The sequence below is a fragment of the Fringilla coelebs genome (assembly GCF_963513975.1).
Source record: "Fringilla coelebs genome assembly, chromosome: 31".
In the NCBI taxonomy this organism is placed as follows: Eukaryota; Metazoa; Chordata; class Aves; order Passeriformes; family Fringillidae; genus Fringilla; species Fringilla coelebs.
In genome coordinates, this window is record NC_140057.1 from 2045099 (window position 1) to 2070215 (window position 25117).

The window sequence follows — 25117 nt, forward strand, 5'->3', positions numbered from 1 at the left end:
TGCTGGCCCAGCAGTGCCCATGGCCTGTCCCTGCTGCAGCCCCTTCACTGCCACCCCAGGACTGTGCCCTGCCCTGAGAGCACTCAGGCCCTACAACAAGACCAGGGCCACCAGGGCAGTGGGGCAGGGCCACAGGAGAAGCACTGGCAACATGAAGTGCTGCTGGTCCTGGGCACAGCTGCTGGGCCAGCACTGATCTGCCCCCAGGTCTGCACACAGAAATTGTTGCTGCAGCTCCAGAGAAGGCAACAAAAGGGCCTCTCTGCAGAAAACTCTGCTGGGAGATCCTTTAGTTCCTTTAAAGCCATTGAGAGAACAGTTCTTTGTTGACATATTCTGGGGCAACAGTAAAAGTGGGGAGAAACAAAATGAGAAATGGCACAAGCAATGACATTTTTGTGAATAATGTTAAAAATGGAAATCACAGGAAAAAAATCCCACAACCAAATCCAAAAAGAACCGTTCAAAGATTACTTTTATTACAAATGATTTACAGAAATTGACCATCAGTTTAATGTTTCTGAAAGCATCCAGTCATCAGTCTCCACACTGCAGCCCTGAGCTCCTGGTTCCTCAGGCTGTAGATGAGGGGGTTCAGGGCTGGAGGCACCACCGAGTACAGAACTGACAGGGCCAGATCCAGGGATGGGGAGGAGATGGAGGGGGGCTTCAGGTAGGCAAATGTAGCAGTGCTGATGAACAGGGAGAGCACAGCCAGGTGAGGGAGGCAGGTGGAAAAGGCTTTGTGCCGCCCCTGCTCAGAGGGGATCCTCAGCACATCTCTGAAGATCTGCACATAGGAGAAAACAATGAACACAAAACAGCCAAATACCAAACAGGCACTTACAGCAAGAAGCCCAAATTCCCTGAGGTGGTATTTGGAGCAGGAAAGCTTGAGGATCTGGGGGATTTCACTGAAGAACTGGCCCAGGGCATTGCCATGGCACAGGGGCAGGGAAAATGTATTGGCTGTGTGCAGCAGGGAATAGAGAAAGGCACTGGCCCAGGCAACCACTGCCATGTGGGCACAAACTCTGCTGCCCAGGAGGGTCCCGTAGTGCAGGGGTTTGCAGATGGACACGTAGCGGTCGTAGCACATGATGGTCAGGAGGAAATACTCTGCTCCAATGAAGAACATAAAAAAAAAGAGCTGAGCAGCACATCCTTTGTAGGAGATGTTTCTGGTGTCCCAGAGGGAATTGTGCATGGCTTTAGGGACAGTGGTGCAGATGGAGCCCAGGTCAGTGAGGGCCAGGTTGAGCAGGAAGAAAAACATGGGTGTGTGTAGTTGGTGGCCACAGGCTATGGCGCTGATGATGAGGCCGTTGCCCAGGAGAGCAGCCAGGGACATGCCCAGCAAGAGGCAGAAGTGCAGGAGCTGCAGCTGCCGTGTGTCTGCCAGTGCCAGCAGGAGGAAGTGGCTGATGGAGCTGCTGTTGGACATTTGCTGTGGCTGCACATGGGGACCTGTTCATGGAGGAAAAGACAGTGAAAAGTTAGGGGAGATACCAGTAACCAAAATCAAAGACATTTCCCATACACCGTTCTCTGTCAAGCACATGGACATGTTTCTGTGTTTAAGAATTCCGGGAGTTTTTTGGTAAGTTTCCCTGTCTCTTCCCTGGGTTCCTTGGATATCAGAAACCCTCAGCATTTATGCTGCCTCCAGGGAGAATAGAGCAAGTTCTGTGAGGCAAAGTGATGAGTGGAGAGTGAGGGGAGATGGTCTGTCATGATGTCCTGTTCAGAATTTCTCTGGGTTTTAACCTCTCTCAGGTGGAGGGTGATCACCTTCCCATCCTTCCCCTAAAATTGCACCAGGCACTCCTGAGTGCAGATCGATCCACCACAGCCCAGCTCCACATTTGTAGCCAAGGACCCACTTTGCTCATTTCACCAACCCAGCAGCATTTTCAGTGTCACAACACCTCTGCCTTTTACCATCAATCTTATCACTCAGAGATGCTCTAAGACAGGTTTGCATCTTGGATTGGACTGAAATCTCAGGGACACTTCCAAGTGTCCTTATGATGGCATTGGATGAAGGGAGATGCAGCTCCTTCCCTGGCTGTACTGACAGCATTGCCCAGAGCCAGGCACTGGGGACAGTGTCACCCTGAGCCAGCTGCGCCCCCTGCCAGAGCCCCCAGGGCTGGGCAGCTGCTCCCAGCCCTGTGCTCTGCAGAGGGATCTGGGCCCGGGGCTGCAGAACTCCCCCACGGCTCTGCTGCAGCACTGCCTGCACAGGAGGGGCTGCATGCGTTGGAGCCCCAGCCCTGAGGGCAGAGGCTTGGCTGGGGAGACAGGAGGGAGGGGGCTGTTCAGAGGGAGGGGCTGCACTGCAGGGGATCCTATGGGCATCTCTAAACTCTTTTTCCCACAGCATTTCTGGGTTTTGTTTTCTCTCCTTCCCTGATCTTCTCTCTGCTTCCTGGAGATTTTCTTCCTGCAGGTTTTTCCCTGTGCCTGATCTCTCCCTGCCAGCACTCACAGACCCCAAATCTCTGTGCACTCTCCTTGGCCCGACAGAACCCTGCCTGTTTGCAGGGCACTGGCTGGGGGCAGGCTCTGTTTGCAGCTTGGATAAAGGATAGGTCAGTCAGAACCTGATGGGACCAGCAAAGGTCATGCTGGTGCTGTCCATGGGCAGAGGGGATGAAAGCACATTAGGAATCTTCTATGAACCTACTGGTCACTCAAAGTAACAATTCGGATGTCTCAGACACTTGACAAAAATAAAAATCTATAATTCACACAGCCTTTAATGTTTAACACTCCCTCCTGACATGCTCCAATAGTAGGAATCTGAATAGAGAGGTTTTGTAAATGTCTTCATTTTTATAAAAATTCTTGTCTTGGGAATATTCTATGGCTATCAGAACCCCTCAGCATGTCAGAGCTACATGAGCATTTCACCTCCCCTGCATCAGAAATACTCAGAGTTGTACTCACAGAGTCTGCAGGCATTGAGATGTTGCAGCTTTAGGAGATCACTGCAGGAGCTGCAGCTGCTCTGTCCTGCAGGCAGAGGTTCCTGTGCCAAGGGCTGGCAGTGATTCTGCCCCGGGCACTTCACAGCACCTTCCCAGCCCTGACTGATTGAAGCTCTCTGTGCCTCTGTGCTGTGCCCAGGCTGGCTGCAGGCAGTGCTCCAGCCATGCTGGGCTAGGAGAAGAGCTGCTCATCAAGAGAAATGTGCTTTTGAAGCTCTTCTTGGTGTCCAGGAGCTGCCTCTGTGCCAGGAGCCTGGCCCAGCTCAGCAGCACAGACACAGCACACGGACTTTAATGAGCCTCTGGGGCTTTGTGCTGAGGGCCTGATCATCAGTCCCTGAGAGGGAGCTGAAGAAACCTCTCCAGAACTCCAAGTCAGAATCCAACTCCAAAGTTTCTTGGACTTTTAATGGGTCCCACTGAGCGACACAACTGAGAAAGTGTCCCCAGGCACCAGGCAGAGCAGAGAACTGAAGGCAGTGATGACAGGTGGGGACAAAGAGAAGCCAAGTCTTGGTGCCCTGGGGCACAGCAGGGTCTGTGCCACCAAGGGCTGGGAGGAGACCCCCTGTCCTGAGGCACTGGGACCTCCTGGCACAGCCCCAGCCAGGCTGGGCACTGTCAGCCCCTTGTCCTGCCCTCTGCATGCCCCGCTAGCCCACATGCCAGTGGCCTCAAGGATCTGCTGGAAGGAGTCCCTGGGGAGCCTTGGCCAGGAATGGCCCTGGGGGCTTCTGGATGCTCCCAGGGATTGCAGGTTTTTCAAAGGACTTTGGGTTTGCCTTTTGCCTTGGAGTCTCTGAGAGGCCTGTGCAGTCATGGCCTCCAGTTATCCGCTGTAATTAGTCCCTGGAGAGGCTTTGTCAGTAACAACACTCAGTGGGGCTCATTAATGCTTCAAGGTACTTCAGTTACTTTAAGGTACTTGGTGTTTTCCTTTTGATAGAGACTCTGTAAGAGTTTTGTGCAATCATGGCCCCAATTATCTGCTTTAACGAGTCCCTTGAGAGCTTTGTACTGACACTCAGTGGAGCTCATTATTACTTTGATATACTAAAATTTTTTAAGGTACTTTGGAATTGCCCTTCCTCACTGAGGCTTCTGAGAGGTTTTTGTGCCATCCTGGCCACCAATTCTCTCCTCCAAGGAGTCCATGAGGAGTCTGTGTTGGGGATGGACCTCAGTGGGACCTATTCATGCTTTAAGACACTTTGATGTTTTTTTCTGACTTTGACGCCTGGAAAGGTTTGTGCAATCTCCTCTCAGGCCCTGAGGTTCAAGGGCTCAGCTCCAAATGCACCACAGGGCTCATTAGGATCAAGCAAATCCAGTATGGCATTGATTCCCATCTTCCGTGCCTATGTGGCTGCTACCCATAGTTGGTGTATCTTAGGGGTGAGTACAGAGGCCAACTCAGTCCTGCCCTCCAGTCCCTGTTGTATTAAAAGACAACTGAAGAATTATAGAGGTCAGGTCTGACCTTTTGTCCCTACCTTACCATGCCTACGGGGTTGCTACCCACAGCAGGGCTATGGAACATTTTGGTAGCAAACTAAGGGGCCAACCCAGTCTCGCCCTCCTTCCTTTGTCTTATTTTCTTGAAGAAGCTGTCTCATTACCTTTTACTGTCCCTTGTGTACTTCCCCTCAACAAATGCTGGTAATTCTCACCCATTAAAACAGGAAGACAGTTCTCAAACTGCTTGGTGGAAGCTTGAGTCTACTTTTGGGGCGTCTTTCTGGATATCTTTCAGTCTCTGCTTGAAAGTCAATCTTGTTTCACTCAGCCTGGATGTTAGTGTCCACTCTTTGGGTTCTTCTACTGGGCCTTTGACTCTGTTGGCATGAGTCCATCCACGCTCTGCAGTCTGCACAGCCGTTTCAGTGGTGAGTTGTACCTGGAAGGGACCTTCCCACTGAGGAGTTAGAGGCTGATCTATCCATAACCTAAACATCACCCAATTCCCAGGATTAATATTATGGATTCTGAAATCCAGGATAGTAGCTTGAGGAATTGCCCCTTTACATCTTAGCCCTTCTAAGGTTTGTGCTATAGACATAACTAATTTCTTGGCATTGGCTTCCCCTTCCTCATAGGTGGCAACCTTCTAGGGTGAGGTCAAGAAGGGTAACCCAAACATCATTTCACAGGGTGAGACCCCCAAATCTGACCGGGATGGGGTTCTAATCCTTAATAAGGCCAAAGGTGGACATATTATCCATGACATTTGGTTTTCAATCATTAGCTTAACTAGAGCTCTTTTAAGAGTTTCCTTCATTCTCTCAACCCAACCGGAACTCCGTGGATGCCATGGAGTGCGTAATTCCCATTTTACTCCCAGGGTCTGAAAAACTTTCTGCAGTATCTTCGATGTCAAATAAGTTCCCTGATCTGAATCAATCTTGTTTGCCATCCCATACTGGGGAATGATTGATTCTAGAAATGTTTTACATTGGCACTGGTTTTCACAGTGTGTACCACCTCAACCCAATGAATCACATGATCTACTATCACTGGCAAAAACTTCCACCGTTGTACGTGGGAAAGCTCGGTAAAGTCTATTTGGATGCTTTGGAAGGGCTGTAAGGCTAGTTCTCACCCTCCTCTTGGTATTTTCATCATGATTTTTTTATTCACCTGTTGACATATCACACACCATTCAGTTACTTGCTTAGCTATTCTGAAAATTCCTATGCATCCCCAATCCCTTAGAAATTGATCACTTAGTGCTTGTGTACCCCAATGTATTGTTCCATGTATGCCTTCTAGCATTTTCCTGGCAAGGGGTTTCTTCAACATTTGCCTCCCATCTGCTAATCTCTACTTCCCTTTGTTATCTTTCCTGGCTCCTATTTTAAGAAGTTCTTCCTCTTCTGTCCCACTGAATATGGGGACTTTTTGCATTTCTTTCATGAGGGTTAATATTATTATTAGTTTTTCTGTCTCTATTTCAGTTGCATTTTTAGCTTCTAAATCAGTGTCTCAGTTTGGAAAGACAGGAGTCTGCTAAGGAAGGCAAGAGCCTCCCCTGAAATGGAGAATGTAAACCTTCCCCACCCCTCCGAATTGCTAGAAATTTTAAATTAAGGGTCTCTCAGGCAAAAAATATGGGGGCACGAAACAACAGTTCTTTAATAGGGAAGAAAATAAAAAGATAAAATAAACAATGCAGTACATTAGAATAACAGAGAACAACAGAGTCAGAACTCAACCTGACACCCTGTTGGTCAGGGTGCTGGTAGCAGTCCAATTGGAAATGCGGCTGCCGTCCTCTGTTGGAACTCAGGACATCCCTCTGGGTGTCCGGAGTTGCTGGGACCCCTGCCAGGGGCTTCAGAGATCCTGGCATGGAGCCCAGAACACCTGTGAGTTCAATTATGACCCGTGGAGCAAATTGCCATCTTTGTATGAAGACCTGCAAGCCACAGCAGTTTAATTAGTGTAATAATAAAATTATCACTGGGTGAAAAAGTAGATTTTGGAATTTTTAGAATGGGGGTTTTGGGGGTAAGATGGAGGGATTTGGGCAGGTCTAGTCTTCTTCTCTGCCTCCATCTTCTGCTGTGATGTTGGCACATTTAGATTGGTTTAGAGTAGGAACTCACTGTCTAGTATAGGTGATAGATATTGGAAAGTAATTGTAAACATGTTATACGTAGTTTTTAGTATAAAGAGATACACCACCCTGGGGGCAGGCAGAGTGCCTGGAAATGTCCTGCTGGACTGATCTTGTCAGGGTGGGGGAAAAATTTTTATAGATAAGAAATAATAAATACTTCTGAGACCAAAAACTGAAGAACTCCGACTCATCCTTCAATTGCGCGGCCCGAAGCAGAGACTTTTTACGCATCTCGGGGTCACAGATCTCTGCACCCTTTGAGAGTCCTCCTGGAGTGCCAGGTGTGGTTCTGCTGGAGCAGGGATCCTGTAGAAAAGGGTGTAGTCTTCCTCTGACAATCCAGTTGAAGAAGAGGCAGCTGCTGTTCCTCTGGGGAATCCAGTGGAGAAGCCGTGCAGTTATTCCAGAATCTCCAGATTATATCTGGGTAGCAACGCCGCTTGGCTCCTCCCTCTGGGAAAAGCATCTCACCATGGCATGTTATAGTTCTTATCAGCCATGCAGTGACATTCAATAGCCTGTTATCAGCAGATGTCCCCTCCCAAGGGAGGAGTGTTTGTGATCACTGATAGAGAGAGATAAGGAGAATTGCCCACTTGATAAAAGACAACTGCCATACAGATGGTAATAGAATTCATCTTGCTTGCAATCTGGAACAGTGGATTTTTTGGTGGATGATTAGCTGGGGCCTCTGACTGAAGGTCATCCCACGTTTCCCTTACTCGTAGGGCAGTTGCCTGGTGTGGATCCCCTGGTGGCAGATCAAGTCAGAGTGGCAGCTAAAGCTCTTCCCACATTCCCCATACTCGTAGGGCGGTTCCCTGGGGTGGATCCCCTGGTGGCAGATCAGGGTGAAGCTCCAGCTGAAATTCATCCAACATTCCCCATACTTGTAGGGCCTCTCCCTAGTGTGAATGCGTTGGTGGATGACGAGGTAGGAGCTGCACCTGAAGCACTTCCCACACTCCTGACATGCATAGGCCCATTCCCCAGTGTGGATCATCTGGTGGCTGATCAGGTGGGAGCTCTGCCTGAAGCTCTTCCAGCACTCCAAAAACTTGTGGGGCTTTTCCCTATCATGAAGCTGCTCATGGACCACCAGCTCCAAGCTCTGGCTCTATGCCCACCTTCCTGGCAAAGGGTGGGTCTTTCCTCCTCAGAGCACCCTGGGCTGGGTCTGGAGCCCTTCCTCGTGGGGGATCTCAAGGGATTTTCATCCCTGTTGGATTGCTGTGGCATGGAGCCACTCAAAAGGGCTTTTTCTATGAGGTTCTGCCACGGGGATTTGTCCTCCCTGATCTCCATCCTCAGCTCTTTCCCTGGGGGAGGAAGGACAAGGAGAGGATGGGATTTGCCTCCATGCCAGAGGGAAGGGGAAGGAGATCCACCCAGTGCATCCCCAGCAGGATGGCGTTCGCAGCAGTGTTGTCTTGCAGCTGGGGGCCATGTGGGCTGGGAGATGGAGCAGGAGAGAGGGGGAAAGGGGCATTGACTTCCTCCTCACCTGCCTGGGTGTTCTGTACAACTTCCTCTTCTCCACAGTCTCCTCCTCCATCTGGCCAAATTTTAGGAATGGGATATCCTGTTTTGGGAGGAAAAGAAGAGATAAGCACATTGAGTTTTGTACTGGATTGAAGGCAAACCTGGGGGAGAGTCTAAGCCAGAATTACAATTTAATAAGAAAATTAAGATCAAGGCAGTGATACAGAAACCCTGCTTTAAACTGACAGAGTCAGAATATAATCTGACAGCCTGTTGGTCAGGGTGGTGGTAGCAGTCCCATTAAATGGTGGCTGCAGTCCTGTTGCAGTGATGAACATGATTCTGTCAAAGCAGTGATCCTGTAGAAGGTTCTGGTTTGCCTCTTAAGGTCCAGAGGTGGTCATGGAGCTCTTGTCCTCTGAGAATCCAGTAAGGAGCGTGTTCGCGGTGTTGCAAGCCTCAGATTATATCCAGGTAGGAATGCCTGGATTCTCCCCCTGGGCGGAGCATCCCACAATGGGAGGATGTAATTTTATCAGTCCTGCAGTGACACTCAATGGCCCATTCACAGAAGATAGCCCCTGGAGGGCGTTATCAGGGGTGAGTCATGGAAGAGATAAAGAACACTGCCCCGCCTGTTTATAGCCGTTTTTGAAGATGGTGATTGAAAACATGCTTTTGGTTACATCTTACATTGTAACCTGAAGGAGTGGGGTAATCCCTGCTCAGGGGGGTCAACACCACCCCCGTTACCCAGACTGGCTCAGGTGTAAAACCCCCACCCTGGGAAGGCCACACACAGAGGGGACAATGTCATACTTGGCGCACTCCAGGGGAGGTCTCTGTCCCTGTCACTCCCCTGCTGTCGCCCCCTTTTCTCTTTCACAGGCCAGCGGGCTTTGCCAAATGTGAGAATCTTTTTTCTCTTTGAACCTGTCACATTTGTGACCACTACAAAGAGCTTTCCCTTCCTTTTCTTAAATTTTATTGGGCCGAATTTCCACTTTTCTTTTATCAGAATGTGCCAGCAGCTGAGCTGGAGCTGTGCAGGAACCAATGAAACTTGTAATTACCACAGAAATGCTTCTATTGTTGGTTTATTAATGTTTGGGTTTTGTTTGCATTTTCATCACAAGTGACTTGTGGGAAAATCAAATATTCCTTAAAGGGATTTATGCAGAGTTAAGTTTGATTTCTGCCAAGTTAATTTTGTCCAATGCCCAGGGAATGCTCGAGTGGTCTCTGTGCCTCTCACCCTGGGGGATACTTGGGAGAGGATGGAAGGGGTTTGTCCCCGTCCCTCTCACCCCAAGCCATTCCCAAGGGGGTCTCCACTGTTCTCACTCCAGGGAATGCCTGGGGGAGTCTCCCTCCCTCTCATCCCTGTGCCAGGGAGTGCTCGGGGCACTCTCTGTCCCTCTCAGCCCAGGGGATGCTTGGGGGGTTCTCCATCCCTCTGGCCTCAGGGAATGCTTGTGCAGGGCTGGGGATCAGGGGCTCTGTGTCCCTCTCCCTGCTGAGGCTGCTTGGGGCTGGGGGGGCTCTCCGACCTTCTCACACCTGGGGGGGCCGGGGGGTCTCTGTCCCTCTCAGCCCTGGTGTGACCCCACTCAAACATTATCAGGGTCAGAGGGACAGAGACACCCCCAAAGCCCCAGAAGGGCTGAACCTGGGATTTGGTTTGGGCTGAGGATCTAGGAAGGGGCTGGAATGGGGGCTGGGGTTGCAGTTGGGCCTGAGATTTGAATTTGAGCTGGGATTGAGGTTAAGGCTTTAGGGCTGGTGTTGGGATTGGGTCTGGAGCTAGACGAGTCTGCCACTGGGATGGGATTAAATACAGAACTATGAGTGTGTCTAAACATGGAGGGAGATTGAGATCAGGATCAGGGTAAGACTTGGGACTGAGCTCACCCAGAGCACGACAGAGGGGATGTCACTGCAGGATGTCCCTGGCACCATCCCTGCCCTCCTCAGGCACCTCCAAACATGGGGGGCAGCTGGGTGCTCCAAGATCCAGGTGCTCCCACCCTGCCCCTCAATACCAGGGGAGCATTCCCTGAGGGCAGCCCTGACTGTGACCCTTGGGGCTCTGGGATCAGCCCTCACATGCCTGTGGGAGCAGCTGCAGACAGGACGAGAGATTCCCCCTCCCTCATTCCTGTGGAAGGATGAAGCCCAGGTGCCCTTTTCTTCTGGTGCCTCCTCCTCTTCTCAGCTGAGGATGTCAAACTCCTCAAGAGCAGTAAAATCCCCATTCCCTGTTTGCTTGTGGCTGTAGCCAGGAACATCCACTCCGAAAGAAAAACTTCCTTACAGCTGTGTTGAATGACACTGGGAGGAGGTTTGTGAGAAAGGGGGGAAATTGTGTTTTGATAGGGAATAAAGTTACAAAATTGTTTATTTCTGTCCCATTCATTTTCTATCAGTTCCAGTTTGTTTTTCAGAATGCCACCTTCTCAGCTGATTGTGTTTGTTTCCTCCTTTCTCTCCTGCCTTTCTCTGCCTGCTCTCTTTCTCTCTCAGGGTGTCTCCCACCAGGGCAGGGTGTCTCTCTCGCAGGGCAGCTCCCACCAAAGACCCTGCCATGATTTAATTCCCCATCCAAGAGTTACAACAGCCATGGTTGAAATTATGAAGGGTGGCAGTGAAATGTCACTGTTAGATCTTGCTCCACTTGGCTTTTGGCTCCAACTTTAGAGCTTTGCCTTCAAGGGTAGGAACTTCTTTTCCTGGCTGGGAACTGGAATTCCAGCCCCTGGGAGTGTGTACCATGAATCCCAGAGGGGCATTCTCGAGGCTCCCAGGGTGCTGCTCCTGCCGTGCCTCCCAAGGAGCTGTGCAGGGCCAGGGGACAAGCTCCAGCAGCTCTGGAGGCTCCCAGAGCTCACAGCAAAGGTGGCTTTGCCAGGCATTTTACAGCACATTTCTGGCTGGAACCAGAGGGAGGGAGGAAATGGAAGGTAGTCCCTGACAGAATCCCAGAATGATTGGGGTGGGGAGAGACCCTGCCCATGGGTTATGATCTCACGAAGGAGAGACGCCTCTGCCCCAGTGAAGGTGCAAATGAGACCCTGGGAACGCAACCTGCGGATCTGCTCGAACTTGGATTGAACTGAGAAAGAAATGGGAAGGAGAAAGGGAGAGAAAAAATAGGGAAGAAGTCTTGGGGGAGGGGAGAAAGAAATAGGAAAGTGCTCTCATAGGGAGAGAAAGAAAGAGGAAAAAGGTCTCAGAGGGAGAGAAAGAAAGAGGAAAAAGGTCTCAGAGGGAGAGAAAGAAAGAGGAAAAGCTCCGGCCCGGACTCCACAGCTCCCAGGCTCACCCGAAGGGCACCGCTCGTTTCACAATTCCAGCCAATCAGAGAACCCGCTGAACAACTTCCAGCCAACCAGACCTTTTCTCGCCGATGACTCACCAGTTGCCAGGCGGACCCGCGGAGCCCAGCGGCCCCCGGAGCGGAATTTGGGGCTCGGGCCGGGGGGACGGATCCGCACCGGGGGGGTCCCCGAGCCCCCTGCCCACCCCTGGGGCCGATCGGGGGCTCCCCCCACCCAGCAGCCGGTGCTGCGGCGGCCGTGGGGCAGAGGGGTGGGAAAGGGGGTTCCGGGCTGGGAGTGGAGGAAATGCGGGGGCCGGTGCTGAGCACAGGGCTGAGCACGCAGAGATGGTTTTGTTCTTGATGAGCTCGCACTGACCCAAGGCCTGTCCTGGCCCTCGTTCGGCCACGCTGCGGAGGGGCTGGGGCTGTGGGGGAGGTTGTGAGGGGACACAGCCAGGACATGTGACCCCAACTGAGCCCGGGGATACCCCAGACCATAGGACATCATGATCAGTGTATAATGTGGGGGAACAAGGGGGAAGGAGGGACATTTGGAGTGAGGGTTTTGGTCTTCCCAGGTAACACTTAGGCAGGATGGGGCCCTGTTTTGCTGGTGGGCAGGGTCAGCACCAAAGACACAGACACCAACTTAACTTAAGGAACAGTGTAATTTAGATAATGTAAATATGCAAAAAATTACAAAAGTATTAGATAGGCAAAGCAAGAAATCATTAGAAAATTTTTCCAAAAGAGAAGATGTTGAAATGATTATCACACAGCTCTCCATTTCTGGCTGCAGGCTCTAGAGATTCCATCTCTGCCTTCAGTCAGGGTTGCATTCCCTAACAAGTCCTGGTACCAAATCCTGCTTTCCAAGGCTGGAACAGTATCTCAGGTTTAGCTGGGTGTGTATACAATTACCATCTGGTAAAGATGGGGCAGTTATCATCTGTTAATTGAGCAGTTTACTTTATCTCTTCAACAGTGAATCCTCCCTCTGGGGAGATATCTTCTGTGAATGGGCCATTGAGTGTCACTGCAGGACTGATAAAAATTCCATCATCCCATTGTGAGGTGCTCCACCCAGAGGGAGGAGCCAAGCATTCCTACCTGGATATCAGCTGAGAATGTGAACAGCAGAGTCAGCCTTCTCCCACAGGATTCCCAGAAGAGCAGCTTTCAGCTCCACTGCATCCCAGAGGAAGACCAGGCCCATCAACACCACCACTGGACCTTCAGAGGAAAACTCCATCCTTCTACAGGATCACTGCTCCAACAAATCCACATCTGTCACTGCAGGAGGACAGCAGCCACCATTTAACGGGAGTGCTACCAACACCCTGAGCCAAAGCGTGCCAGGCTGTATTCTGACTCTGTAAGTAGTTTTGTAGTATTATTGCATTTCTATTTTAAATTTTCCTACTAAAGAACTGTGATTCCTATTCCCATAGCTTTTGCTTGACAGCCCCTTTATTTGAAAATTATAATTCCAAGGGAGGGGGTTAACATTTTCCATTTCAAGGGAGGTTCCTGCCTTCCTTAGCAGATGCCTGTCTTTTCAAACTGACACAATGCCCCAGGACACCCAGGCAGGTGAGGAGGAAGTCAGTGCCCCTTTCCCCGTCTCTCCTGCTCCATCTCCCAGACCAGCACAGCCCCTGGCTGCAGGGCAGCCCTGCTGCCAATGCCATCCTTCCAGTGATGCACTGAGGGGATCTCTTTCCCCTTTCCTCTGGCATGGAGGCAAATCCCGTCCTCTCCTTGTCCTTCCTACCCCAGGGAAAGAGCTGAGGATGGAGATCAGGGAGGACAAATCCCCACAGAAGAACCTCATGAAAGAAAAGCCCTACAAGTGTTTGGAGTGTGGGAAGAGCTTCAAGCAGAGCTGCACCCTGATCAGCCACCAGATGATCCACACCGGGGAATGGGCCTACGAGTGTGGGGAGTGTGGGAAGGGCTTCAGCTGCAGCTCAGATCTCATCAACCACAAACGCATCCACACTGGGGACAGGTCCTACAAGTGTCTGAGTGTCAGAAGAGGTTTCAGAGCAGATCCAATCTCCTCAGGCACCAGCAGATTCACACGGATGAGAGGCCCTTTTGCTGCCCTGACTGTGGGATGGGCTTCAAGCTCAACTCCCACCTCTTTAGGCACCGGCACATCCACACTGGGGAGAGGCCCTACGAGTGTCCCCAGTGTGGGAAGAGGTTTCAGACCAGTTCCAATCTCCTTCTGCATGAGGGGATCCACATGGATGAGAGGCCCTTCCGCTGTCCTGAGTGTGGGAAGGGCTTCAAGCAAAACTCCCACCTCGTCGCCCACCGGCGCATCCACACTGGGGAGAGGCCCTATGAGTGTCCCCAGTGTGGGAAGAGCTTCGCCTGGAGCTCCAACTTGACCAGACACCAACAGAGGCACCGGTAAGGGAAACCCTGCCACTGCCCCAAATGCAGGAAGAGCTTCATGCCCTGCCCCAGCTTCATCCCCCATTGCAGGTCCCACGTTGGGAAGAGCCCTGATGATCCATGTTGCCTGATATCCATGCTTGGAACACACCTGTGCCTTTTCCTGCCCCTGCCAATGACGTGGTGTGGGATTGAAAAATATGAGGGTCTGGCCATGGCCGTGACATTACATTCACTCCCACCTCGTGTCATTGCTAGGGACAGAAAAGGGACTCTCTCTCTCCCTGAGGAGAAGGGTGTCCTTTCCAGGTAGGGAAAATGCGTGGCCAGAAAGAGACAGTTGTTGATGTTGTAGTTTTTCCTGTAAATTGTTTTATTTACACTTCTGTTTTCAATATTGTTTCTGCTTCTGTTTGTTGCTTATTTCATTTCTGTTCCCAGTAAAGTGTTCTTATCCCAGCCTAGGGTCTTTGCCTTTTGTGCTTTGCATGGGAGGTGGGAGTGCAGCGAGGGCAGTACAGTTTTAGTGGGAGCAGGAAATTGGGGAATCCCATTCCTGAACCCCAGCCCATGGAAACCGAGCATCCAGCTGGTCCCAGCTCTGGTGGTCATGGCAACAGCCTTGGGAGCGGGGCCCTGGCTGGGGCTGTGGGAACCTCTTCCCTCTGGTGCCCAGGGACAGGAGTGGTGGGAACAGCTGCAGCTGAGTCGGGGCAGGCTTAGGTTGGATATCAGGAAAAGGTTTTTCCCCAGAGGCTGCTGGGGCCTGCCCAGGCTCCCCAGGGAAGGGTCCCAGCTCCAGGGCTCCCTGAGCTCCAGCAGCGTTTGGACAGCGCTGCCAGGCCCAGGCTGGCATTGTTGGGGTGTCCTGTGCAGGGTCAGAAGTTGGACTTGAGGATCCTGATGGGTCCCTCCCATCTCAGCCAATTCTGTGGATCTGGGATCCCGTGAGCCTGGGGATGGGAACTGCCAGTGGTTGCCATGGCAATACGCTCTGGCTGAAGGCCTGAGCTGGTGTCCATGGCAACCACCCCTGGAATGGGGTCTCCATGGATCTGCCAAGGGACTGAGTATAGCAACAGGGGGCTGGTGATGGTTGCCATGGAAACAGAACATAGCAACAGGGGGACTGGTAATGGTTGTCATGGAAATGGACCATAGCAACCTGGTGATGGTTGCCCTGGGAACTGACCATAGCAACAGGGGACTGGTGATGGTTGCCATAGAAACTGACCATAGCAACAGGGGGCTTGTGATGGTCACCTGCTAAGGCTCAGATTTTTTACAGGCCCTCAGAGGGTTTCAATGGGGACTTTTCAAGGGTCTCCAGACTGTTCAAGGGCTGGAATGTCACAGGCAGAGTCAGGAACTCAATGGAGACCTCCCAGGCCTTTCTGGGTGTGGTACAGAGCCGTGTGGTCAGAGGCAGTCACAGCCATTCTATGGTGACATCCCAGGGGACCTTGGGCTGCAAAGGCACCGATCTGTCACAGGCACTCACGGGGGCTCCACGGTGACATCCCAGGAGTCCACAGGCTGCCAAAGAGCTGGGATGTCCCAGACACTCACAGGGGTTCCTGTCATGGGCAGAGGGGGATCTTAGGCAATGTTTATTAGAGAAGCTCCTGTTGGGTCATGAGGTGGAGAAAGGATCCCCAATAGCCCCCACAGATCCTTAAATGTCACCTTTGAATCAGAGATGGCACAGACTCAGATCAGAAGGCTAAGGGCTAAAAGCCACCTGTTTTTTCAATCATCTTCTTTTCTATCTTGGTTTGCTACAGGTGGACCTCACTGGTCATTGAATCAAGAGATGATTGGCCAATTAAGACAACACCCTTCAATAAACAACTTTATGGAAAAAAGCCAACTTATTACAAACATTGTCGGGGCACCTGTTATTGATGTTTGTTTTACACTGGGCCCTTCTGGGGGCTCCCCAGATGGGGGAAACCCTCCTGTAACAGTTCTGTCCCAAGTAAAAGGAGATGCATGGGAGTTTTTCGGTCTTCAGCTTCTTGTTCTTTGTTATCTTATCTAAAGTTTTGCGTGCTCTGCACACCAGGCTCAGCGTGCTGTATAGCTCTAAAATGTACTGTTTCAAGGTCTTTTACAGTTGTCTCATCCAATTAACTCTTAAAACTCTTAAAAGCACATTATTTCTACCTATCTACCAATAACTCATCCTTGGGCTGTCCACAAACCCTCTGCACTGTGCTTGCCTTGACGAATGACTCTGTGCCACCAACACTGCAGAAAAGGAAGTAGATGAAGAAGAAGACAGGGAATACACCCAAATTCCTCCATCTTGCTTCCTATCTATAACCATACAAAAAATCCCAAAACCTAAATTTCTCACCTAGGTGACATGCTATATTACCCTCTAATCTATGTCATACTTTCGTATATTCTAATCTATCTCAAAGTCTTGGAAGCCCTCTCTGTGGGCGCAGGTGAAAGGCAGTGTTTCTCTGGGGTTCAGGACCCCTCAGAGCAGACAGAGAAATATTCCTTGTGCCCTGCATTCCCACAAATTTAACCTAAAATCCTTTACCTTTAACATGTGAAGGTACCCAAAAATGTTCCAGGTAAGTAGGATTAGAAGGAGAAGAAAAAGAGAACAACAGAAAGACAGAAGAGCTATAGAAACACACACACACATTGGCACTAACAGCTCAGGTTCCAGCATCACCAGCAGAGGAACCCCCGGAGAAGGCAGGATCCAGACCCTGGGCTAGCCTCGTGCTCTGGCTTAACCCATGGGCCTTCATGGGCCCACCCTTGGGGTGGGACTGCCAGTTACTTGTCCAATCAGAGTCAGGGATGGCAGGTGCTGCTAGTGTGTGATTGATTGATGGCTGAGCCGATCAGAGCTGGGTTTGATCAGCCTGTTGTGTGATTGATTGACAGCTCAACCAATCAGACCTGGACTAACACTGCCTCTGTCATATGATTGACAGCTCTGCCAGGCCAGGGCTGGGGGCGGGGCTCAGTCCCACCACAAACCAAGGCCTGACCAGGCCCTGGCCCCACACGGGCATTCCGAGCATCCCAAGGTGTCTCAGGACATCGCTCTCATCCAGCCTCTGACAGCGACCATGGTGACACTGCGGAACCTCATGGAGCCATGGGTCAGTTGTGACAATGCAAGTCCAAGGACACCATGGTGACACTACAGATCCTCATGGAACCAAGGGGCCATGATGACACATTAGGCCTTTGTGGAACCACGAAGCCATTGTGACATTGCAAGGCCTCATGGAAGCATGGGGCCATTGTTACACGACAGAAGCAATGGGAACACTGTGACACTCCACGGCCTCATGGAACCAAGGAGACCATTGTGACACTGTGGGGTCCCATGAAACCAAGGGAACATGGAACAGGTCTGGCTGGCTGGGCCTCCTGGGTACACCTGACAGGTCCAGCTGACCTTGGCCTGTTGAGGGCTGCTTCTCATCTGCCCCTGAAGCACTGGGGCTCTGGCCTTTCCTTCCTATGGAGAGAACTGTCCTTCTCCTCCAGAGGCCCATGGCCAAAACTGGGATTCCTCCTCCAAATTTCCTTATATGCAAAGATTGTTCTCAGATGAAATCTGCCAGGAGAGACAGATCTGGCTGCCTTGGCCACCCAGGGCCCACCTCTCATCTGCCTTTGAAACACTGGGACCATGTGCTTTTCTTTCTTAGGGGAAAAACCATCCATCTTGACCAGTCGTCCATGGCCAAAATTGGGCATCTGCCTTTAGCATTCCCTATATCCAAGGATACCTCCCAGACAAAAGCTGCCAGGACTGACAAATCCGGCTGGCCTTGGCTTCCTGAGGGCTGGCACTCATCTGCCTCTGAAGCACTGGGGCTCTGTGCTTTCCTTCCTCATGAAAAGAACTCTTCTTCCTGTCCAGGCGCCCACAACCAAAATGGAGATTCCACCTCCAAAATGCCCAATGTCCAAGGACAGCCCCTAGATGAAAGGTGCCAGGAGAGACAGGTCTGGCTGGCTTGGCCTAAGGGTGGCCACCTCTCATCTTCTTCAGAACACTTCTACTTTGCGCTTTTCTTTCCTATGGGAAAAACACATCCATCTTGACCAGGTGCCCATGGCCAAATCTGGGATTCCCCATCTGAAACTCAGTACATCCAAAGATTGCTCCCAAGTGAAAGCTGCCAGGACAGAAAGGTCTGGCTGCCCTTGGCCTCTTGGGGGCTGCCTCTCACCTGCTTTTGGAACACTGGGACTCAGTGCTTTCCTTCCTAAGGAACTGTCCTATTTCCCATGGTGTCAGTGATCAAAGTTGTGATTCCTCTTCCCAAATTCCATATATCCAGGGATTCCTCCATGACAAAAGCTGCCAGGACAAACAGGTCTTGCTGGCTTGGCCTCCCAGGAGCCACCTCTCTCCTCTTCTCCTTTTAGAACACTTGGTCTTGATGCTTTCCTTTCTATAGAAAAGAATCATCCTTCTTATCTATGCAGAAATGGCCAAAATTGGTTTTCTACCTCCCAAATATCCAAGGGTTGCAGACAGAAGCTGCCAAGACAGGTCTGGCTGGCCCAGGCCTCTGATGGCCGCCTTTCATCTGCCCCTCAAACACCAGTGTTCCATGCTTTCTTTCCTGTGGAAAAGAACCATCCTTCGCCTCCGGGTGTCCATGTCTGAAATTGGGATTCCACCTCTAAAATTCTGCATATCCAAGGGTTGCTCCAAAGCAAAATCTGCCAGTACCATCAAGTCTGGCTGGACTTGGCCTCTGGTGACTGCCCCTGCAACACTGGGGCTGCATTCTTTCCTTCGCATGGAGATCACTGGGACACTGTGGGGACCTCATGGCACCAAGGGGATCATTGTGGCACCACTGGAGCCCATGGAACCAAGGGGTCATGGTGACACAGCGGGGCTTCATGGGACCCAGAGACCATTATGCCTCTGTGAGGCCAGATGGAACCATGGAGACCATTGTGACTCTTCAGGGCCTCGTGTCACCAAGGGGGCATTATGGCACCTCAGGGTCCCATGGAAGCAAGGGACCAATGGGACACTGTGGGGCCCCATGGAACCCAGGGAACATGGAACAGGTCTGGCTGGTTTGGCCTCCCAGGGGCCACCTGACAGGTCTGGCTGATTTGGGGATGTCAAGGGCTGCCTCTCATCAGCTCCTGGAGCCCTGGGGCTCTGTGCTTTCTTTGCGATGAAAAAGAACCATGAACCATGCTACTTTTCAGATGCCCATTGCCAAAATTGGTACTCTCCCTAAAAAATTTGCTATATGCAAGAACAAAATCGGCAGTCTCTGGCTGGCCTTGGCCTCTGACAGTTACCTCTCATCTGCCCCTGAAACACTGGGGAACTGTTCCTTCCTTCCTATCAAAAAAACCCTGACCTTCTTGCCAAGGGACCATGGCCAAAATTAGAATTTGGCATCCATATATCCAAGGATTACTCCCAGACAAAAGCAGCCAGGACAGACAGGTCAGGCTGGCTCTGTCCTCTGCTGATTTTCTTAGAGTCTGAGCTGAATGTTTTCAATTGAAAACCCCTTGGAGAGGGCCCAGAGATCTCCCAAGGAGGAGTTTTGAGCCTTCAGGCACATGACCACAACATAGGGACAAAGGAGCTCTGTGCTCTGTGCTGTTGTGCTGGTTTTGCATCATGGGAATGATGTTCTAAGAGAAGCTGCTAGCAGTTTCCTCTGTGTCTGACAAAAAAACCAATCAGAAATTAGCTTTAAGAACTGACAATCTGTAAAACCACTAAGGAACCTATACATGCCTCTGTGAAGACACATATTGAAGACAAATAAGCTTGAGAGGGTCTCTTTCCCTTCTGGCTGGCAAAGAGGTAACAAGGCTGACCCAGCCCCCATCTCAGTCAGGGTGGGCCGGGAGGCTCCTGCCGTGGGGCCAGGCCCCTTCCCAGGGACCCCGCCAGGCCCCATCAGCTGCCGGGCAGGGCAGAGGAGGCTGCAGAGCCGAGGCTGGGCCATGGCTGCAGTTGCCAACACCTGGGCACAGCTGAGCCCTGCCCCGCCGCCAACCTGGGCTGAGCCAGGATCTGCTGGGCCCCAGTAGCAGCCCCGGGCCGGGCTAGCTTGCCAAGATTCTGCCACCGTTTGGGTTTGCTTGCAACCCCTGGGCAGGGGGAGGAGAAGCCATCGGACCCCGGCCGTGCTGCTGCTGTGTTCTGGCCTAGCTGCTGAGATCCTGGCCCTCCCCCAGTGCAGCCGCTGCAGAAACCTCCATTGTAAAACAGCTCCGTCTGCAAGGACTGAGCCCGGCTGGGGTCACGGAACCATCTGCAGGCCCTGGGTGAGATATGAACTCTTTCAGTGCTTCCATCCTCCCTCGAGTGAGAGAAAAGGACAAAGTGCAGGCACATAGAGGAGCAACAGGAAGACACCAAGGTCAGTGAAGGGGAAGTTGAGTCCCAGATGCCCTGATCTTGGGGATGAAATGCTCTTGTAAAGCTGTAGAGAAGGATGTAATTGATACATCAGAATCTCCTTTTCCCTATAACACATTGACAAGTATGAGGAGATGACTTGTTCAGCAAAGGCTTCCATGCTAAATTCAGCAAATATTTAGGCAGCACTGATCCCATGAGAAGTTTGAACATTCAAAGAGAGCAGTGTGATGAGACCCTGTGCCCTCAGCAAGAGAAGAAGATCTCTGTTCCCAGAGATGAAGATGAGTTCAAAAATAGATGAAGAGAACTTCTTCTCTTAAAGATGACATGGCCTATAAACACAACTGTGAGAAAAGCTGTGAAAATATGGGAGGGACTTGATGATTTCAGATTGTTTATGGGTGGCTGCCATTCATGGGAATTGACAGCCCTGAGAGAACTGTTTTCTTATGGAGAAGTCTCCAAAACATGAAAGAGAGACTCTTCTCCCTAAGTGAACTGAAAAAAGATTATTCTAGTGATGGTAAACTGACTGAAATTTTTAGGTTTTTTCTCTTTACATTGTCAGTAAGAAGGAAAATGTTGTAGGGAGAAGTGTTCTGAAAGTTTTGTTCTGATTTCTATTACCCTCTCTTTTAGTTACGGGTAATAAACTTTTCTTTATACCCTCCTAAAGTTTTGATTCTGCTTTGCCTTTCTGTTAATCCTATCTCACAGCAGGAAATGAGTAAGGATATTCTAGTGAGTGCACTGGTAATTACACTGCCAACACTGGAAAGGCTGCCCAAACTGGACCCACCACACAAGATGATACAACGTCGGAGAAATCTCAAACTGACAAACCAAAACCACTACAGAAAACTTCCTAATAAACTGCATGAGAGCAGAGGGAAATGAAGGCAGAGCCATAGTTTGTCAGGACTTGCTTGATCCTAATGGGCCCCGTGGTGCATTTGGAGCTGAGCCCTTGAACCTCAGGGCCTGAGAGGAGATGAAGCAAACCTTTCCAGGAGTTAAAGTCAGAAGAAAACCCCAAATGTCTCTAGGCATGAATAGGTCCCACTGATGCCCATCCCCAAAACAAGCTCCTCGTGGACTCCTTAAAGGAGAGAAATGGAAGACAGGATGGCACAAAAACTTCTCAGAGATTCAGTGTAGAAAGGAAAATCCAAGTACCTTAAAAACCTTGAGTATCTCAAAGCATTATAGAGCCCCACTGAGTGTCAGTACAAAGCTCTCAAGGGACTCGTTAAAGCAGATAATTGAGGCCATGATTGCACAAAACTCTTACAGAGTCTCTATCAAAAGGAAAACACCAAGTACCTTAAAGTAACTGAAGTACCTTGAAACATTAATGAGCCCCACTGAGTGTTGTTACTGACAAAGCCTCTCCAGGGACTAATTACAGCAGATAACTGGAGGCCATGATTGCACAAACCTCTCAGAGACTCCAAGGCAAAAGGCAAACCCAAAGTCCTTTGAAAAACCTGCAATCCCTGGGAGCATCCAGAAGCCCCCAGGGCCATTCCTGGCCAAGGCTCCCCAGGGACTCCTTCCAGCAGATCCTCGAGACCACTGGGATGGGGGCTAGGGGGGATGCAGAGGGCAGGACAAGGGGCTGAGAGTGCCCAGCCTGGCTGGGGCTGTGCCAGGAGGCCCCAGTGCCTCAGGACAAGGTGTCTCCTCCCAGCCCTTGGTGGCACAGACCCTGCTGTGCCCCAGGGCACCAAGACTTGGCTTCTCTTTGTCCCCACCTGTCATCACTGCCTTCAGTTCTCTGCTCTGCCTGGTGCCTGGGGACACTTTCTCAGTTGTGTCGCTCAGTGGGACCCATTAAAAGTCCAAGAAACTTTGGAGTTGGATTCTGACTTGGAGTTCTGCAGAGGTTTCTTCAGCTGCCTCTTAGGGACTGATCTCCAGGGCCTGAGCACAAAGCCCCAGAAGGTCATTAAAGTCCTTGTGCTGTGTCTGTGCTGCTGAGCTGGGCTGGGCTCCTGGTACAGAGGCAGCTCCTGGCAAGGGCAGCGCTGCAGAGAGACAGCTCTGGCCAGGAGCAGCTCCCGTGCACAGCCCAGCAGGGCTGGGGCACTGCCTGCAGCCAGCCTGGGCACAGCACAGAGGCACTGAGGGGTTAAACTCAGCCTGGGCTGGGAGCACACAGCAGAGCTCACTCAGGGCTCACTGGAGCAGAAATTGTCCCAGGTTTGAAACAGTCATTCCCTGGCTGTGGGGAGAGAAGCTGCAGTTCCTGCAGAGATCTCCTGGAGCTGGCACATCCTACAGCTTTGAGGTCCTTTCAGGAGGACTCTCAGAGCTGCTGCAGGGCACGGCTGTGGCCCTAGGGCAGGGCTGGCTTTCCCTGCTGCCCCAGCTGAGGCACAGCCCAAGGCAGCTCCTGTTGCCAGGCTCTGCTGCAGGGCTGAGCAGCTGGGGCTGCAGCCAGGGGTGACCAGGGCTGTCCTGCAGAGCAGGGTCCTGCAGCCCAGGGCTCTGTGCTGGGGCAGGGACTCTGCTGCCTGCCAGGGACAGCTCTCAGCCGGCCCGGGCAGCTGCTCCCAGCACTTGGGGAGAAGCTCTAGGGGGAAGGAGTCACCCTGAGCAGGGCAGGTGCTGCTGCTGAGAGGGGCTGGGTGGGGCAGGGCTGCTCCCAGCTCCAGACCAGCCTGGGCACAGCTCCCGAGGACACTTCCCAAAGAAGGTAAGCCTGGCATTGCTGGAAAAATCAGGAGCTTTCCAGAGAGTGTTTTTAATTTCCTGCTTGGAGACGGAGGGAAAGTTGGGGTGATGGCAAAAAGATTTTTGCATTTTATACATTTTCATATCTTCAAAGCTCTATAAATTACTATTATATAGTTGTAAAAATATAGTCCTTACTTAACTCTATTAAACTCTTTATAAACTCCATTAAACTACTATTATATATTTCCATATATATAATCCTTAATTAACTCTAGTATGTTTCCTAACCTTTCTCTTAGATTTTAGAACAATAAGCTGTCTCTCATGGTCTTTCTCCAAAAAAACTCACTTCCTTTTCAAACCAGGACACTGTCTAAATACATACCTGAAATACTGTCTTATTATCAGTCTTGTTATTAAATAGACTTATTATCAGGAAGAGAACCTACAAGAACTTTTTTTTTTTTGACCAGAATGTGAGCAGTCGCAACAAAAAGTGAAGGCAAAGAAGCCTTTGGACCTACTGCAATGGGTTGACCCTGGGGTGTGTAACAGGGGAAACTGAATCTCCTTTTGGATGTTCCTGTTAAATATCCTAATTTATCAACCTTAATAAATTGTTGAAATCAGGGGCTGGGTGTGCCCCATCCCCACTGGGACACCTGGAAGCTTTCAATTAATGTTTTTTTCCTTTACTGTTCTAACACTGATGCAGGGTTTTTTTCCTTTAGGATTATAGGCAACAGGGGGATGAGAGAAGCAGCACAGGAATTGCAATCCCAAAATGTCAGAACATTCTGAGTTGAAAGGGACACACAGGATTATCCAAGGAATGTTTGAACATTTACAGAGAACTGTAACTTTGAGTGCTCAGTCTCTCTGCTGGGAGCCTCCCAAAGGGCCCTCAGCCACTCCTCAGCCCTGGACAGCAGCAGCAGCATCACCTTTGCAGAGCCCAGCAGGGCTCTCCTGAGCTGCCCTTGCCCACCTGCACACAGAGCCTGCCCCAGCCAGGGCCCTGCAGGTTTCTGTAGGGCCAGAGCCAGGGCACAGAGGGTGGGATGGGCTCTGTGAGCACTGTCAGGGACAAGGCTCCTCTCAGGAGGGAAGGTCCAGGCCCAGGGAGATGCTCAGGGAAGGAGAGGGGGCTGAAGAGAGCAGTGCAGGGGGCAGGAGGGCACTGTTGGTGTGGGAGGTGCCGGGCACAGCTGGCACGGGAACACTGTCCTGAGTGCCCAGCTGACTCTGCCCTGCCCTCTCAGGCACAGCACCACAACATCTTCTCTTGTTTCTGCACTGCCCTGTATTGTCACTGTTATCTGCTGCTCCCAGGGAGGCTCTGGCATTTGCAGCAGCTGAGTCAGGCACTGCCCTTGGCATTCCTGCCAGGTAGGGATGTGTCCATGGAGATGGGGTGTCCAAGCTTCCCTGGCACCTGTGGGGCTGTGGGCAAAGCAGTCCATGGGAAAGGGGAATGAGCTGAGCCCCCTCCCTGAGATCCCATCATGGGCACACCCAGGAATCTCTTTGCTGTGCCCTTCCAAGCTCTGAGCTGCCCTCCTGGGTGCAAATCTGTGCCTGGATCTCTTGGAATTCCAGTCTCTTGGAGTATCCCAGGGTGACCCAGGAGTGTGATTGTGCTCTGATTGCAGCCAAAGGTGCAGAGCCAGGGCAGTTGGGAACAAGCCCATCCAGCCCCCCACCTTCCCTCACCTACAGGGAATCCATTGCCTCTCACATCTCTCAGTGGCAAACTCTGAGTGCAGCAGAAATGCTGGGGATTTCTGACCTCAGAGAGAAAGGAATGATGTGTGGGTAAGAAAACAATTCCTAGAACTAACTCCTGCCATACTTGTCTTATAGAACTGGGTCTGCAGATGCTACCAAGCCTGTCTGCATTAGGAGTGATTCCCCTGAAAAATCCTGAATATCCAGCCTTGTCCCTCTGCCCCATGGCCACAAACCCAGGGCCGTGGGGCAGGGATGGCTCCTCGTGAGCCTTTAGGCACAGGCCTGGCTGCTCCTGGCACACTCAGCCAGCACAACTGGAGCTCAGGCAGAGACGTGGGTGAAGCTTTTCCCAGAGCAGGAAAAAGGCTGGGTGAGTCCCAGCAGAACAGTCTGCAGGGAATGGCCCAGGTTTGGCTCAGAGCAGCCTCTCCTGACTTGTCACTGTCCTTTCTTCATGAACAGGTCCCCATGTGCAGCCACAGCAA

The 25117-nt window shown here is 51.2% G+C and overlaps 1 pseudogene across 1 annotated transcript; it reads right to left on the reverse strand.

The window, feature by feature from the left end:
* Nucleotides 1-511: 511 nt before the first annotated feature.
* On the reverse strand, nt 512-1475 carry LOC311164342 (olfactory receptor 14I1-like; annotated as a pseudogene). Its single transcript has one exon. The product of its transcript is annotated as an olfactory receptor 14I1-like (transcript).
* Nucleotides 1476-25117: the final 23642 nt, after the last annotated feature.